This window comes from Balaenoptera borealis, assembly GCF_965194805.1.
Source record: "Balaenoptera borealis genome assembly, chromosome: 19".
NCBI classification, from domain to species: Eukaryota; Metazoa; Chordata; class Mammalia; order Artiodactyla; family Balaenopteridae; genus Balaenoptera; species Balaenoptera borealis.
The window spans coordinates 54,840,928-54,856,013 of record NC_138878.1 but is presented as its reverse complement, the minus strand read 5'-3'; the positions used below and the strand labels follow the sequence as shown (position 1 = coordinate 54,856,013).

The following is a 15,086-nucleotide window of genomic DNA, read 5'->3' as shown; positions in this document are numbered from 1 at the left end:
TTAATCAAGGAGGAACCTACAGATTGATACATCATAATCATCCAAAGTCCATGCCTTAGAGTTCACTCTTGGTGTGCATCCTACAGGTTTGGGCAAAGTATAATGGAATAATATTCCATTATCTGGAGGTACTGCAGTTTATTTATTCATTTATCTATCAAAGGATGTCTTCCAAGTTTTGACAATTTGGTTCCAATTTCTCCACATCCTTGCCAACACTTATTTTCCATTTAAAAAAATTATAGCCATTCTAGTGGATCTTAGGTGATATCTTGTTGTTTTGATTTGCATTTCCCTAAAGACTAATGATGTTGAGCATCTTTTCACGTGGGTATTGGCCATTTGTATTTCTTCTTTGGAGAAATGTCTTTTCAAATCCTTAGCCTATTTTTAATTTGGGTTATTTGGCTTTTTATTCAGTTGTAACAGTCCTTTATATATTCTAGATATTATACCCTCATCAAATAGATGATTTGCAAATATTTTCTCCCATTCTGTGTGTTGTCTTTTTACTTTTTTGATAGTGTCCTTTGATGTACAGCAGGTTTTGATGAAGTTCAGTTTATCTTTTTTTCCCCCTTTGGTTGCTTGTGGTTTAGATATTGTATCTACGAAACCATTGTCTACTCCAAGGTCAGAAAGATTTATACCTTTGTTTTCTTCTAAAAGGTTTTAGAGTTTTAGCTCTTACATTTAGGTATTCAATCCATGTTGAGCTAATGTTTGTGTATGGTGTGAGATAGGGGTACAAATTCATTCATTTGCATGTGGATAGTCAATTGTCCCAGTACCATTTGTTGAAAATATATATTATTTTCTAAGTAATTCTTTCTATTTTTGTTTCTTTTTGTTTTTCCCATTTTTATTCTCTATGTTTCTGAGTTTTTCTCCTTTGTGTTTCTTCAAGGTTTGTCCTTGTATTTGTGATATTTGATTATTCTTCCATTTCTGCCTGCTCACCTTTTATCTTACTCTGTTGTTTCACCATCTCTTTCCTAAGTTCTTATATTTTTGCTTTTTGGTCTTCCATCATAGAGTCAATTGAATTATTATTTTTTAAAAATTCATGAAAAATATTTAGTTAAATTTTTATCTGATCCATTGTAGCAGTTTTCTAGTGAATAGTTTTGTTTTTTTCTTTCTTTCTTTCTTTGTTCCTTCATAGTTCTTTTTGTAGCTTTGGATTAATGTTGTACTTGTTCCTTTCTTCTTACACATCATTGTCTGAGTTGGGTTTTCTTGGACTAGTTCTTTGTAAGAAGTTCCTGGGTGTGTTGAAGAGGTCAGGGTAAAGTTCCCGGCCAGCTGGTTTTCACAACATTAAAGCTTACTTCTTGTCTTCCATCACATATAAGGCTTTTATAAGGGATTGAATAGCCCTCCTTCCTCTGCTTCTGCTTCCCAGTTTCTTGCAGTTGTAGTTACAAGTAGGAGGTCCCTGATGGTGGAAACCTCTTCTTTAGGACATGTAATTTTCCTCATTTTTTTTTTTTAGATCTGCCTCTATTTGTCCTTCTTTATGCTCAAATTTCTCTCTATAGTTTCGTTTCCAGTTTCTATTTCATAATTGCCCCTAATTTCAGCTGCTTTTGTCAGCCCTTACATGTAATTTATTATCTACCAAATATACTTATCTCCTGGTTTTGCTGAATGTGGAGTTTGCAAAGATCTTTTTATTCTCTTTATTGCTTTTAGATGATCTTCAGAACAGAAGACCATGGTAGTAATGATACTTTAAAGCTTCTATGTTTTTGAATTTTAGATTTGTCTCTTACTAACAGCATACAACTATACTTTATTCATTTAAAAAAAATCTAATCTGAAAATCTGTCTTTTATCTAATGAGTTCAGTCTGTACTTATTATGATCATGACATATTTAGACTTGTTTCTATCACCTTATTTCTATTTACATTACCTCTTTTTTCCTTCTTCTGTTTTGTCTTACATTTCTTCTATTGGATTGACTTGTATTACCTTTATTTCCTATCCCCTTTCCCCTGATTAAATCATACATTCTATTTGTTTCTTTCTTTTTGGTGGTTTCCTTAGAATTTTTAATATACACATATAACAGAATGTTAAATGTGGCTTTCAATATTCTGGGAATTTAATTTGAGAACATTAGATGTCAGATAACCCACAAAGAGCATGCTAAGAGATTATGAAGGAGATTTTTGTGACCCCCCACCCCCACCCTGCCCCAGCTCACTACCCTCTCAGGTGTAGATTTTAAATGATTTCTTCAGAAAGAATTGTTGGTATGCTCTGTGGTATTTCTCCTTCCATCTTGCCTCTCTTCCTTATGAGGTATGTGTCAGAGTATCATTTGGAGAGCTTGATGATACCCATTCAGGTATCCCCTGAATTTGGAGGTGTATAGGTTCCCGACTCATGCCTGGACAAATGTTTAAAGGTGTATAAGCTTTCAGGAAGCTGGTCATGAGCCAGCTTTGTCTATGGAAGTATGTCTCTCCAAGGTAATGGAGGAGTCTCAGTTCCAGCTCCCTATCTCTTATGGTCCAGATCCTTTCTCCTTTCTTAGACAAGGCAGTACTACCCTACCTCCCAGCCATTATGGTCAGTCTGAGGCTCTGATAACTACACCTTTTCAGGACAATCACAGAAGCAGTTTGCATTTATTGCTGTGTCTTTCCCCCCAACCTTTCTTCATTTCTGGCTCCTGGAATTTAGCTACTTGTTATTTTACCCAGAATTTCTAGGAGTTTGTAGTGGGAGGCTTTTAGGTTATTTTAGTCTGGCATCTTGCCAGAACTAGCCATCTACTTTAACTTGTTCAGTGTCTGCCTTCCATATTAGATAGTAAACTCCATGCAGGCAGATAATCATTCTTGTTCACTGCTTTATCTACAGCGCTCAGCACAGAGCCTGGCATGTAATGAACAGTGAGTAAATCTTTGTTGAACAGGTGAGTGACTTTTGCATACAGTAGTGAAGAGGATAGACATAATTGTGTCTACAAAATTATGTCTTCAAGAATGAGCATTCCAGTGAAGAGAGTTATAGGAGGGCTGAAAAGCCAGGCTCCTGTGTTATTTTTGCTGTGCTACAACTGACTCACCTAAGCTCACCTAACAGCTTACTTTTTCTACACTTTGTCCTATTTTAGACTTCATAAAACTCCCACTTCACTCCTGTCCTCTTTAATATTTATTTATTTATTTATTTTTGGCTGTGTTGGGCCTTCATTGTTGCACACGGGCTTTCTCTAGTTGTGGTGAGCAGGGGCTACTCTTGGTTGCGATGCACAGGCTTCTCATTGTGGTGGCTTCTCTTGTTGTGGAGCACAGGCTCTAGGCGTGTGGGCTTCAGTAGTTGCAGCACACGGGCTCAGTAGTTGTGGCTCACGGGCTCTAGAGCGCAGGCTCAGTAGTTGTGGTGCATGGGCTTAGTTGCTCCACGGCATGTGGGATCTTCCCGGCCCAGGGCTCGAACCCGTGTCCCCTGTATTGGCAGGCGGAGTCTTAACCACTGCGCCACCAGGGAAGTCCCATGGACTCTCATCTTTTAAGAGCTTAGGCCATATCTCTTTTGCTCAGCATTGTATCCCCAGTGTCTGTCATAGAACATACCAGCCTTTCTCAAATGTGGTTCCTCAACTGACCCATAGAACACAGAAAATGATTTGAGGGGCTATTTTCTCAGTTCTCTTAAGGATGGTACATAACTAGTAGCAGGGAAGATGCACAGGGAAGAATTCCAGATGCACAGGGAAGAATTAATTTATTATGTAGAATGGATACTTTGGGATATTAGGGCTTACTTCTCTTTACGGAACTTTGGTTGAGAAAGGCTGGAAGGTACTTTGATGAATTAGGATGTATTCTGAGGGTGAGGGAGTGCTCACCCCAACAGTGCTTTCTAGTAGTAGGGTGAATAAATGTTGGTTAGCTAAAGAACAACAAATTTCCACTAATCCCTCAATAAGTATTCACTGAATGAATGAGTGTTTGGGGACTCAGCCCCCTTAGCTCAGGCTACTCTTCTCTCTCAGGTTGATGAAAAAACGAAGAATGATGTGATTGTACTGGGTAACTGGCCTGAGATTCTATACCAAGAGCCTCACTATCCTGAGAGCAAGCCTTTCATCTGCTTCTACTCCATTGATGACAACTATTTTGTCTCCTTAAACTGGGTGGAACCATATTCAAAACAAATTCCTGGTTTATCTTGCCAAACAGCAGGGGTCTCCAAATGGCAGAAACTGTGCCTATGCCTGGTGGTGAGCTTGTACAGGGCTTTTCCCTGAATGGCCCCCAGGGCTCCCTCCTGGCTCTTTGTGAGAATAAGGTGAGAGTCTTCACCCACCAGGGTCAGGGCCAGCTGGAAGAGGTAAAGAAGTTTACTCCCATCACCAGTGGCTCCACCATCACCTGCTCCTTCACTTGTGTCTCTCAGAGCTATTTCTGTGCTGGAAACAAGGACAGAGAAATCCTTGCTTGGGGTCTAGACCGAGGTAACTTCCTCCACAGCCTCCAGGCTCATTCCTCACCAGTGATATGTGTCCAAAGCCAGCCAGAGACCCATACCTTACTAACAGCAGGCAGTGAAGGTGTAGTGAAGGAATGGAACCTTGCCTTTGGGAACTTGCTGTGGCAGCTGGATATTGATATGGATCTGCAGAAACCGCAGTTTATTGATAACACCACTTTTTTCTGCCAGACTACGCTTTCTCGTTGTACCACCTGCCCTACTTTTATAGCCTCTTCAGTGTCTGTGGTTCTGCTCCCCAGCAGGGGCGGCGGGTCTGCTGCGGCCGTAATTGGACTCGGATGCTATGTGCCACTAACAGAAGAAGTGGTTAAAGAGGTTGTGAAGGAAGAAGGGACAGTAGGATCGAGAGAACAAGGAAGTAAAACAGTGTTAAAGAAAGGCAAGGTGTTTTCTAAAGTCAAGAAAAAGAAAGTTAGTTTCTTAGAAGATGACCTAGCATTAGAGAAAAGGAAATTTTAAAAAGTAACGAAACTAGCCACACAAAAAGGGAAAATAACTAGGGAAGAAAGGAAACTGAGTAAGCAAGAGAAGAAATTAATTCAGGGAAAGGAGAAACTGACCAAGGATAAGAAACTGACCCACCAAAAAGAAAAAGGAGCTTGGGAGGAAGAAATACTGCCTTCCTCACAAAAGAAATTAACCAAGGAAGAGTGGAAGTTAGTCCTAGGAGAAAAGAAGGTGACTGGAAGAGAAAAGAAATTACTGGGGAAAAGAAAGAGGGTGAACTGGAAAGAGGGGACGGTAACCCCGGAGGGAAGGAAGTGGTACTGGGAGAAGGCTATGCTGGCCCAGGAAGAGGGGTTGCCTGTCTGGGAAGAGAGTAAGTTGTCCCATGAAGAGGAGGAGCTGGGCAAGGAAGAGGAGAAAGAGGAGAAGCTGGGCAAGGAAGAGGAAGAGCTGAGTGAGGAAGAGGATGAGCTGGGCAAGGAAGAGGAGAAGCTGGGTGAGGAAGAAGAGGAGCTGGCCTGGGACAAGGAGGAACTAATCCAGGACCTAGAGAAACAAATTGAAAAAATAATGAAGTATCACGAAAAGTAACACATCTGGGGTATGGAGGAACATGTGGAGGAAGAGGCCTGGGAAAGGGGGAAATTGGCTCAGGAAGAGGAACATTTGTCTAAAGAAGAGGAAGGACTGTCTAGGAAAGAGGGAAAACAGGCATTACAAAGAGGCAGCTCAGCAGAGAAAGAGATTAAATTGACCTGAGAGAAGAAGAAGTCATTAGTAATGGAGAAAAAAAGAGGCCCATAAAAAGAAACAAATCCAAGAAAAGAAAAAGCAAGTTGAGAAACAGAGAAAGTGGATCAGAAGGAGAGGCAGGCTAAGAAAGAGGAGAAAGAGGTCAAGGACAAGCAATTAGCCAAGAAAAGAAAGAAACTGGGCCAAAATGAGGAGGAAAAGTTAGGAGAAATGGAGAAACTCACAACAAGATGTTAAACAGACCCCAAAAAAGGCAAAAAGGTTGGAGAAAGGAGAGAAGGGACCAGAAAGAGGAGAAAATAACCAAGAAAAAGAGACAACAGGCCTCAGGGAAAAAAGCAGACCTAGAAGAGAATGAAGAGGCTGGGGAAATGGAGAGACAGTCACTGAAAGAAAAGAAACAGGCCTGGGAAGGAAAGAGATGGGATCAGAAAAAGGAGAAATTGGCTCCAAAAGTAGAAAAAGCTGAGGGAAAAAAACAGCCAGAGAAAAAATGAAACTGGCCCCAAAAGAGGAGAAAAAGATAGAGAAAATTGAAAAAGTATCCCCAAAAGAAGAGAAACAGGTCATGGAAAAAAAGAAGAAAGCTATAAAAGAAGAGAAATGGTTGGAAAAGATAGGAAAGCCATTGAGGAAAAAAAATGGACCCGTGAAAAAGAACAACTAGCCCTACAAGAGGAGAAACAGGCACAGAAAGAGAGAATATGGAGTCAGAAAGAGGAGAAAGAGAGTGATCGAAAAAAACAATGGGCCTGGGAAAAAGAGAAATTGTTCCTAGAAGAGAAGAAACAAGCTGGTGAAATGAAGATAAAGTCCCAGCAAAAAGAAAGGGCATCGGAGAAAAGACTGACTCAGGAAGACAGTATACTGGCCAAGGAAGAGAGGCATATTGCCGAGAAGGAAAAGGCAATAGCCAGGGAAGGAACTGGCATAACTAAGGGAAAGGAAAAAATAACCGAAGAAGAGAAAGAAATTATGGAAGAAGAAGGTACATTGTCCAATAAAGACAGGAAATTGGCCTATGGCATAAGGACCAAGGAGATGGGTGTTGCCAAGGAAGAAAAGAAAAGAATCAAGAGGAGAGTATACAGGAAATGAGGAAACTGGATATGGGAACGGGGATTAGTTCTGAAGAAAAAGAGGCTAGTTCCAGAAAAAAAGACACAAGGAAGAAAGAGAGTCACCTGGTGAGGATCCTGGCTAAAACAATTAGAGAAATGAGTACAGCGCCATTGAAAGAACTAGGAATACCTGAAGAAGAACGATCATTCATTATGGGAAGGAGTGAAATTGATGGCCAGAGGTGGGAGTTTTTTAAGGAACAGGAGGAAATAACCAAAGAAGAGAAGGAGCTGGTTCAGAAAGAAAGAAAACTAGAAGATGACAGACTGGCTACCAAAGAGAGAACACTGACTGATGAAGAGAGCTTGAAGGAGGACCAAAGGTTATTAGAGAAGGTCCAGGAAAAGATACTATTAGATAAAACCCAGGTAGAGAGTATGTTGGAGGAGGTCCAGCAGCAAAATCTGTTAGGAAAAAAGCAGCTGAAGAAGCTTCTGAAGATAACTGAGGAAAATAAACCAGAAAAGACCCAGGTAAAGTGGTTATTAGAGAATATCAGAGACATACTGTTTGAAGGCTTATCTGAGAGTTTGATTGAGAAGGAAATGGAAGCTCCAACTAAGAAGAGGATAGAGGAGGAGAGCCTCACTGAGGAAGGAGAGGAGGAGGAGGTTCTGCCCAGGAAAGAGAAAAGGAAATACCTGATTAAGAAGAAGAAAAAGAAAGTAAGCCCGAGTGAAGAGGAACTGGAGGAGAGGTTGGCTAAGAAGCATAAGAAAAAGAGTTCAACCCAAATAAGGAAAAAGGAAAAGAAATTGACTCAGGAGAAAGAGAAGCTGAGTAACAAGAAAAAAGAGGGCCCACATACGGAAGAGAAGGAGCCCCTCAGCAATGAGGAGGGGGGGCACCTGAGCATGGAGGAGGAGGAGGAGAGCCTGAGTGAGGAAGAGGAGGAAGAGGAAGAAATGGAGAAGACAGACAAAAAGAGGAGGAGGAGGAGGAAAGGGAGGCAAGGCAGAAGGATGAGGAGAGCATGAGTAGAGAGAAGGAACAAGAGAACGGACTTATGGAGGCGATGCTCTCAGAAGAGGAGAGAGTACTGAAAACAGAGCTCCCAAAGGAAGAAGTGAACTTATCGAAGCTAGCAACAGAAGGTGAGGCTTGTGCTGAGAAAAGGGAGGGTACAGCAGGAAGGGAAATGGCTCCTAAGAAAGAGAGATTGCTTTATGGAAAGGGAGGTCCCACAGTTATGGATAAGGCTATGTGGCCAACAATTATGAAGAGCCCCTTCAAAAGGCCACTCCCTGTAGCCCTGGAAAAAGAAAAGGGAATGCCCCTGAAAGTGTTAGGGTATCATTGGATTTGGAAGGACAGGAAAGTCAACTTCTTGGAGCACACCACATGACAAGGTCATGGGGAACACAAGAGGAGGTACTCTTGGAGAAAGCCAGGGGCATGTTTTCACAAGTCATGGAAACAGAGACCCAGACCCCAGAAGGCCTCCACAGGCCAAAGTCCCACTTACCTGATATTACCTGTGGTTTCATGGAACCCCAGAAACCTGAACGTAGGCCCAAAGGTGACAGGTGGAAGTGGTTCTTGAAGTATCAGGATTCTTTGATGGGCAAAACTGAGGGTCAGGCCCCTGCCCCAGCCTCAGCCCCAGCCCCAGCCCCAGCACTTACCTCTATGCCAGCTAAAAGGCCTTGCCACTCAGAAGTAAGATTCTCAGTTGAGGACTGGATTAGTAATGCTTTAATAAGACTGGAAGCAGGAGAACAACTTTCAAGGGACAGTTTCCATGGACCGAGCCAACTCCTCAGGCACTTCACTTCAAAGGGATATTTGAAATGGATGCATCTGTACAATCTTAAAGCCATTGCTAAACACCTCCAGCAGAACCTACAGATAGGTCACATAGATATATCACAACCTTATAAAGATGTTTTGAGTCTAGTACACTTAAAAGTGAGCCCTCCAAAAAAAAAAAAAAAAAGTGAGCCCTCCAATTAGAAGAAAAGAAATGGAGAGCTGGCTAGAGCCATTCCCTATCCCTGAACCAGTGTTACCATCATCTACTAAGAGGACTCAAATCCCACAAGCTCTCAGTTGGCATCTCTTAGCTGAGTTCTATAGGAGGAAGCAGGTACAACAGTTATCTACTGCTGTCAAGGAGTTAAAGCACCTTTATCCAATCAGAAAGGATGTTCCTACAGCTGTCTACCCCTCTGTGGATAAAGAATCCCTGTCCTTGGACTTCCGAGCCTTGAGGGGAAGGGGTGAGCTCCCCAAATTTCACAAGGCAAAGAAGAAAGCCCAGCCCAGCCCTGCACCAGTGTTACCATCAACTACCAAGAGAATTCAAGACCCAAAGGCTATAACTTGGCAACTCTTAGGAGAGCCTTACAGGAGTGCATGGGCACAGCAGTTATCCAATGTTCTCGAAGAGATGGAAGTGCGACCTTTTTATCCTGCCACAAGAGACATTTTCACAGATGCCCATACCTCTGTGGAAAAACAAGCTCTAGCACTGAGGTTTCAGAAGGATCTCAGGGCTTTTAAGGGTAAAGGCAGGCCCTCAAGTTGCCCCAATTGGAGAAGAAGGCACAGCCGATCTCTAAAGAAAAGGAAGAGTTGCCTCAGTGGGAGACATTTGTGGCATTGTACCATGTTTTGCGGATGTTGCAGGAGTGATATGCTAGAGACAGTGCTGCTTGGATGGATCAGTTCTACCATCTCATGGACCTGTACCAACTTAAGTCCCCCCGAATCCAGAGGCTGCTACTAGAGTTGCTGCAGAGAAAGAAACTCCAACCACAAGAGACCATCTACAAAAAGGCCCTGAAAACCAAGGAGTTGGTACTTGGTGAACGGTTATTCTATGGCCTGTTTTGTGGTAGTTGTCATGCCCCTGCAGGTCCCCTTGAGTTCCAGAATGTTGTACCCTTGCCTGGGCAGAATAGGGTGCATACTATCCAACCTGTGGGCATCACCCAGTATGGGTTCTTAGAACTTGCCTGGAAAAGGCTACCACAAGTCAATCCTTATCGAATTGAGAGGCTGCCCAACATCCCTACTCCCACTCTCTGATTTGGCTTAATATTAAGACTCTGGGGTCTTACTGGAAAATAAGCCTGGGCCACAGATTTTAAGCCTCCTTACCTGTTCCCCACTTCAAGGTGGGACTAGACAAGGACTCCTTTTCATTCAGCTCCAGAAACCTATTATTATGTACTGAATAAAATGACATCTCTCAATCCTAACAAATATTCTGACTTATTTCTCTTCCCCCGCCCCCCTAGCCTAGAATCCCCTAGAAAGTAGCCAGAAAAAAAAAACAAACTTTGTCTTAAGAGGGACAAGTTTTTCATTGAGTAGGCTACTCCTTTGGAGGGTAAGGGCTAGTGTTTGATCACCTTTTGATAGAAAAGCCTGTCCGGCACCCAAATTCTTTGGCTACTATTTCTTTTCATCAAAAGATCCTGGAGGGACAGTGTCTGGGACGGGTGGACTTTTGTTTATTTAGCATTAATATGAGAGGAAGCAAAGAAGACCCATAATTTTGCCCCTTTATAAACTTTGTTCTTGACTTAAGTTCCTCAACATCTCTAAGCTTCAGTGTTCTCATCTACATCATGGGGATATAGAGTGAAATAATGGTTAAGAGTGCCAACTTTGAATTCAGAAGAACTCTCATTCCAGTCCTTGCTCTGCCATTTATTAGCTCTTTAATCTTAGTTTTTGGTTTCCTCAAAGTAAAATGGTGATAATAATGCTTACCTTAGTGAAATGCTTAATACAGTTCCTGGAATATAGTTCTCTTTCTCTAATGGATAGCTATTTTTAATGAGATATAGTGTGGGGATGAAAAGGTAGGTTTTAGATTCAAACCAGGATTTGAATCCCTGCCTTTCAATTTAACATGTAATCTCAAGACAGTGATTTCACCTCTCTAATCCTCAGTTTTATCATGTGCAAAATGGGGCTGATTATGAGGCTCAAATGAGATTCCGGCTATGCCCATTTTAGTGTATTGGGAGCATAGGAGAGGAACTGTAGGCTAGAGGAGGGGCCTGGGACCTCAAGAGAGTTTGGGGGTACCTTGGGAGAGGGGGCAGAGCTCAAGGAGAGGGCCTGTAAGAGCAAGGGAGGAGCTAGAGCATGAAGGAGATGCTTAGAAGCCCAATAGAAGACCTTGGGCATATGAATTATCAAAGTCCTGGGGGAGATGACAGATTCTAAGGAAAAGCTTGGGAGCCCAGGAGATCAGAAGCTTGGGAGTATTGGGAGGAGATCCTGGAGCAGGAATCAGATCTCAGGGGAGAGGTCTGGGAGTCCAACAGATTTTCTGGATATTGATTTTGCATCTTGTAACTTTACTGAATTCATTTATTAGTTCTAACAGTTTTTTGGTGGCATCTTATGGGTTTTCTATATATATATCATATCATCTGCAAATAGACATAGTTTTAGTTCTTTTCCAACTTGGATAGCTTTTATTTCCTCTTCTTGCTTAATTGCTCTGGCTAAGACTCCCAGTACTATGTTGAATAAAAGTGGTGAGAGTAGGCAACCTTGTCTTGTTCCTGATCTTACAGGAAAAGCTTTCAGTCTCTCACCATTATGATGTTAGCTGTGGGCTTCTCATATATGTCCTTTATCATGTTCAGCTATGTCCCCTCTATACCCACATTGTTTTTTATCATGAATGGATGTTGAATTTTGTCAAATGCTTTCTTTTTTTGCATCTATTGAGATGATCATATGATTTTTATTCATTTTGTTAATGTGGTGTATCACATTGATTGATTCGTGGATGTTGAACCATCCTCTCATTCCTGGAATAAATCTCACTTGATCATGGTGTATACTTTTAATGTATTATACTCAGTTTGCTAATATTTTGTTGAGGATTTTTACATCTATGATCATCAGGGATATTGGCCTGTAATTTTATTCTCTTATAGTGTCCTTGTCTGGTTTTGGTATTGAGGCAACACTGGCGTCATACAATAAGTATGGAAGTGTTCCCTCCTTTTCTATTTTGGAAGAGTTTGGGAAGGATTAGTGTTAGTTCCTCTTTAAATGTTTGGTAATAATTGTTTTTTATCGTACCATCTGAGGATTGTCTTTCTTCAATACTGGAAACTTCTCAAATGTTAACATTTTCTTATTTCCTCTCCCTCATTCACTCTATTGATTCCTTCTAGAAATGATTATTTGTAGGCTGGCACTTCTCATTCAACAACATTGCCTCTTGGACTCTCACAGTTTCTATAGCTGTCTAAGTTAACCTTCTCTTTAATCTCCTCTGATCTAATTGTTAGGTTACTCATTTTCTTTTTAGCTGTGTCAAATCAGTTAACTGATTTAAGGTCTATCCCATCTTTTTCAAACCTGTCTGATGTTTTTAATACTATTTTCTTTAATAGTATTTTCTTTCCCCAGGTTTTTTATATCTACTGTTGGTTATTTTTTTTGGGGGGGGGTGGAGGGCATTATTTCTTCATATATCTTTTTCTGCTCTTCTTTTCGTTTCTTTTCTTCCTTCCTTCCTCCCTCCCTTCCTTTCTTCCTCCCTCCCTCCCTTCCTTCCTTGTCTTTGTTGCTGCCTGCGGCTTTCTCTAGTTGCAGTGAGCAGGGGCTACTCTTCGTTGTGGTGTGCGGGCTTCTCATTGCGGTGGCTTCTCTTGTTGCAGACCACGGGCTCTAGGCGCGCGGGCTTCAGTAGTTGTGGCACATGGGCTTAGTTGCTCTGTGGCATGTGGGATATTCCCAGACCAGGGCTCGAACCCGTGACCCCTGCATTGGCAGGCAGATTCTTAACCACTGCGCCACCAGGGAAGCCCTTGGTTATTGTTTTTTTTTTTTTTAATATAAATTTATTTATTTATTTATTTTTGGCTGTGTTGGGTTTTCATTTCTGTGCGTGGGCTTTCTCTAGTTGTGGCGAGCGGGGGCTACTCTTCATCGCGGTGTGCGGGCTTCTCATTGTCGTGGCTTCTCTTGTTGCGGAGCACAGGCTCTAGATGCGCAGGCTCAGTAGTTGTGCCTCACAGGCTTGGTTGCTCTGCGGCATGTGGGATCTTCCCAGACCAGGGCTCGAACCCATGTCCCCTGCATTGGCAGGCAGATTCTTAACCACTGCGCCACCAGGGAAGCCCCTTGGTTATTAACAGTAGTTATATTTCCTGACTGAGGGAAGGAGTGTGACTTCTGCTCTTCATTGTGTTCACTGAAATTTATTCATAATGTACTGTTTTCTTGAATGTTTTCTAATTTTGGACTGAGCTCATAAGTGAGCTTTTCCCCCCACTGCCTTGTACCCCATGGCTTCCACAAGTTGGGAAGATTTATTGGTTTATTCCTGGTTGGTATTTCTATATCTTGCAGCCAAAATAAAGCCATACCTAAAACCCAAGTGAAGGAAGACTCACAATCTATGAATACTAGGAAAAGAAGCTTTTTTTCCATCTTAGCAACTAGCCTTCTGCAGAGCTCTTAATTCCAATTCTCTGAATCGCTCATTCCTAAGACTCATAGCCTAACACATTATGGATATTAACATATAAATTCTTTTACTACAGGACTTCCCTGGTGGCACAGTGGTTAAGAATCCGCCTGCCAATGCAGGGGACACAGGTTTGATCCCTAGTCTGGGAAGATCCCACATGCCATGCAGCAACTAAGCCCGTGTGCCACAACTACTGAGCCTGCACTCTAGAGCCCGCGAGCCACAACTACTGAGCCCGCATGCCACAACTACTGAAGCCCATGCACCTAGGGCCTGTGCCCCAGAACAAGAGAAGCCACTGCAATGAGAAGCCCACACACCGCAATGAACAGTAGCCCCCGCTCACTGCAACTGGAGAAAGCCTGTGTGCAGCAATGAAGACCCAACGCAGCCAAAAATAAATAAATAAATAAATTTATTTAAAAAAATAAATTCGTTTACTACTGTTTTAGTTATTTGTTGCTGCATAACAAATGACCACGAACTGAGCAGCTTATAAAAACATTTATATATCACAGTTTTCATGGCTCAGGGGTCTGTATATAGCTTAGCAGGGTTCTCTGCTCAGGGTTTCACAAAGCTGCAGTCAGGGTACCAGCTATGCTGTGCTCCTTTTTGGAGTTCAGGATCCTCTTTTTAGCTCTTATGGTTGTTGGCAGAATTCAGTTCCTTGCGTCTATAGGATTGAGGACACTGTTTTCTTGCTGACTGTCACCTGGGGACTGCTCTCAGGCCCTAGAGGCTGCCCACAGCTCTTCCCCACATGGACCTCTTCCAGGTCCTCTTACAACACGGCAACTTACATTTTCAAGGCCAGCAGCAGATTTTGTCACATCAATCTGCTAAGATGGAATATTTTAAGTAATGTAATAATGGGAGTGACTATCACATTACCTTTGCCATATTCCATTGACTAGAAACAATTAACAAATTCTGTGCTCAAGGGGAGAGGACTACACAAGAGGGTGACTCTTTAGGGGTCACTTTAGGGTGTGTCCATCACAATTCCTAATATCTGAAGACCTACCAGGTTAACCACAGCATATGCTCCTGGCTCTCTCTGGTCCCACCCCCTTCCCCAGGCTTTCCATTAAGATTTTTGTGAACTCAGCTATGCATGTTTTGTTTTTTTTTTTTTTGTTTTTTGGCCATGCCGCTCAGCATGCAGGATCTTCCCCGACCAGGGATCGAACGCGCAACCCCTGCAGTGGAAGCACAGAGTCCTAACCACTGGCCCACCAGGGAAGTCCCTCAGCTGTGCATTTAAGAGGACGCCTCTTATACTGTATCCATTACTAATAGAAGTTCTGTAGAGAAGGATTCCATCAGCTTATCTAGTCTGCTCCATTGCTTGAGAAATCTACATATCCCTTAAGACTGAGTTCACTACCTACTTGTACAACCCCCCCTTTCATGTGCTATCTCAGTCCCCATCTCCTCACACTGTATTGTGATCTTTTTTACTGGTCTCACGACAGTTTCTTGAAGTCATATCTATTAGATTTGTTTCTAAATGCATAGGGGAGGGGAAAACGGCAAAAGTAGAGAAAAGGGGGTCTTGGTCCCATACAGCACAAAACAGGTGATTGAAGGGAAACTGAAGCTTACCAAGTATGAAAGGGATTGACTAAAACCAGGGGAAGCATGGCCCAGGAGAGCTGGGAAACGAATGAATAACAAAGCTGGTAGAAAATGTGAGTGGATTTTTTCCCTTCAGGCCCATAAGGGAGTACCATTAACATTATCTACAGAGCGCTAAGGGCAAAAATCATTATACAGTTGACCCCTGAACAACA

The 15,086-nt window shown here is 42.3% G+C and overlaps 2 pseudogenes across 2 annotated transcripts; both read left to right on the top strand.

The window, feature by feature from the left end:
• Positions 1-5,938: 5,938 nt before the first annotated feature.
• Positions 5,939-7,872, top strand: LOC309616600 (annotated as a pseudogene). The gene has a single exon. The product of its transcript is annotated as an uncharacterized misc_RNA (transcript).
• LOC309616590 (WD repeat-containing protein 87-like) lies at positions 7,815-12,934 on the top strand (annotated as a pseudogene). The gene has a single exon. The product of its transcript is annotated as a WD repeat-containing protein 87-like (transcript).
• The last annotated feature ends 2,152 nt before the right edge of the window (positions 12,935-15,086 follow it).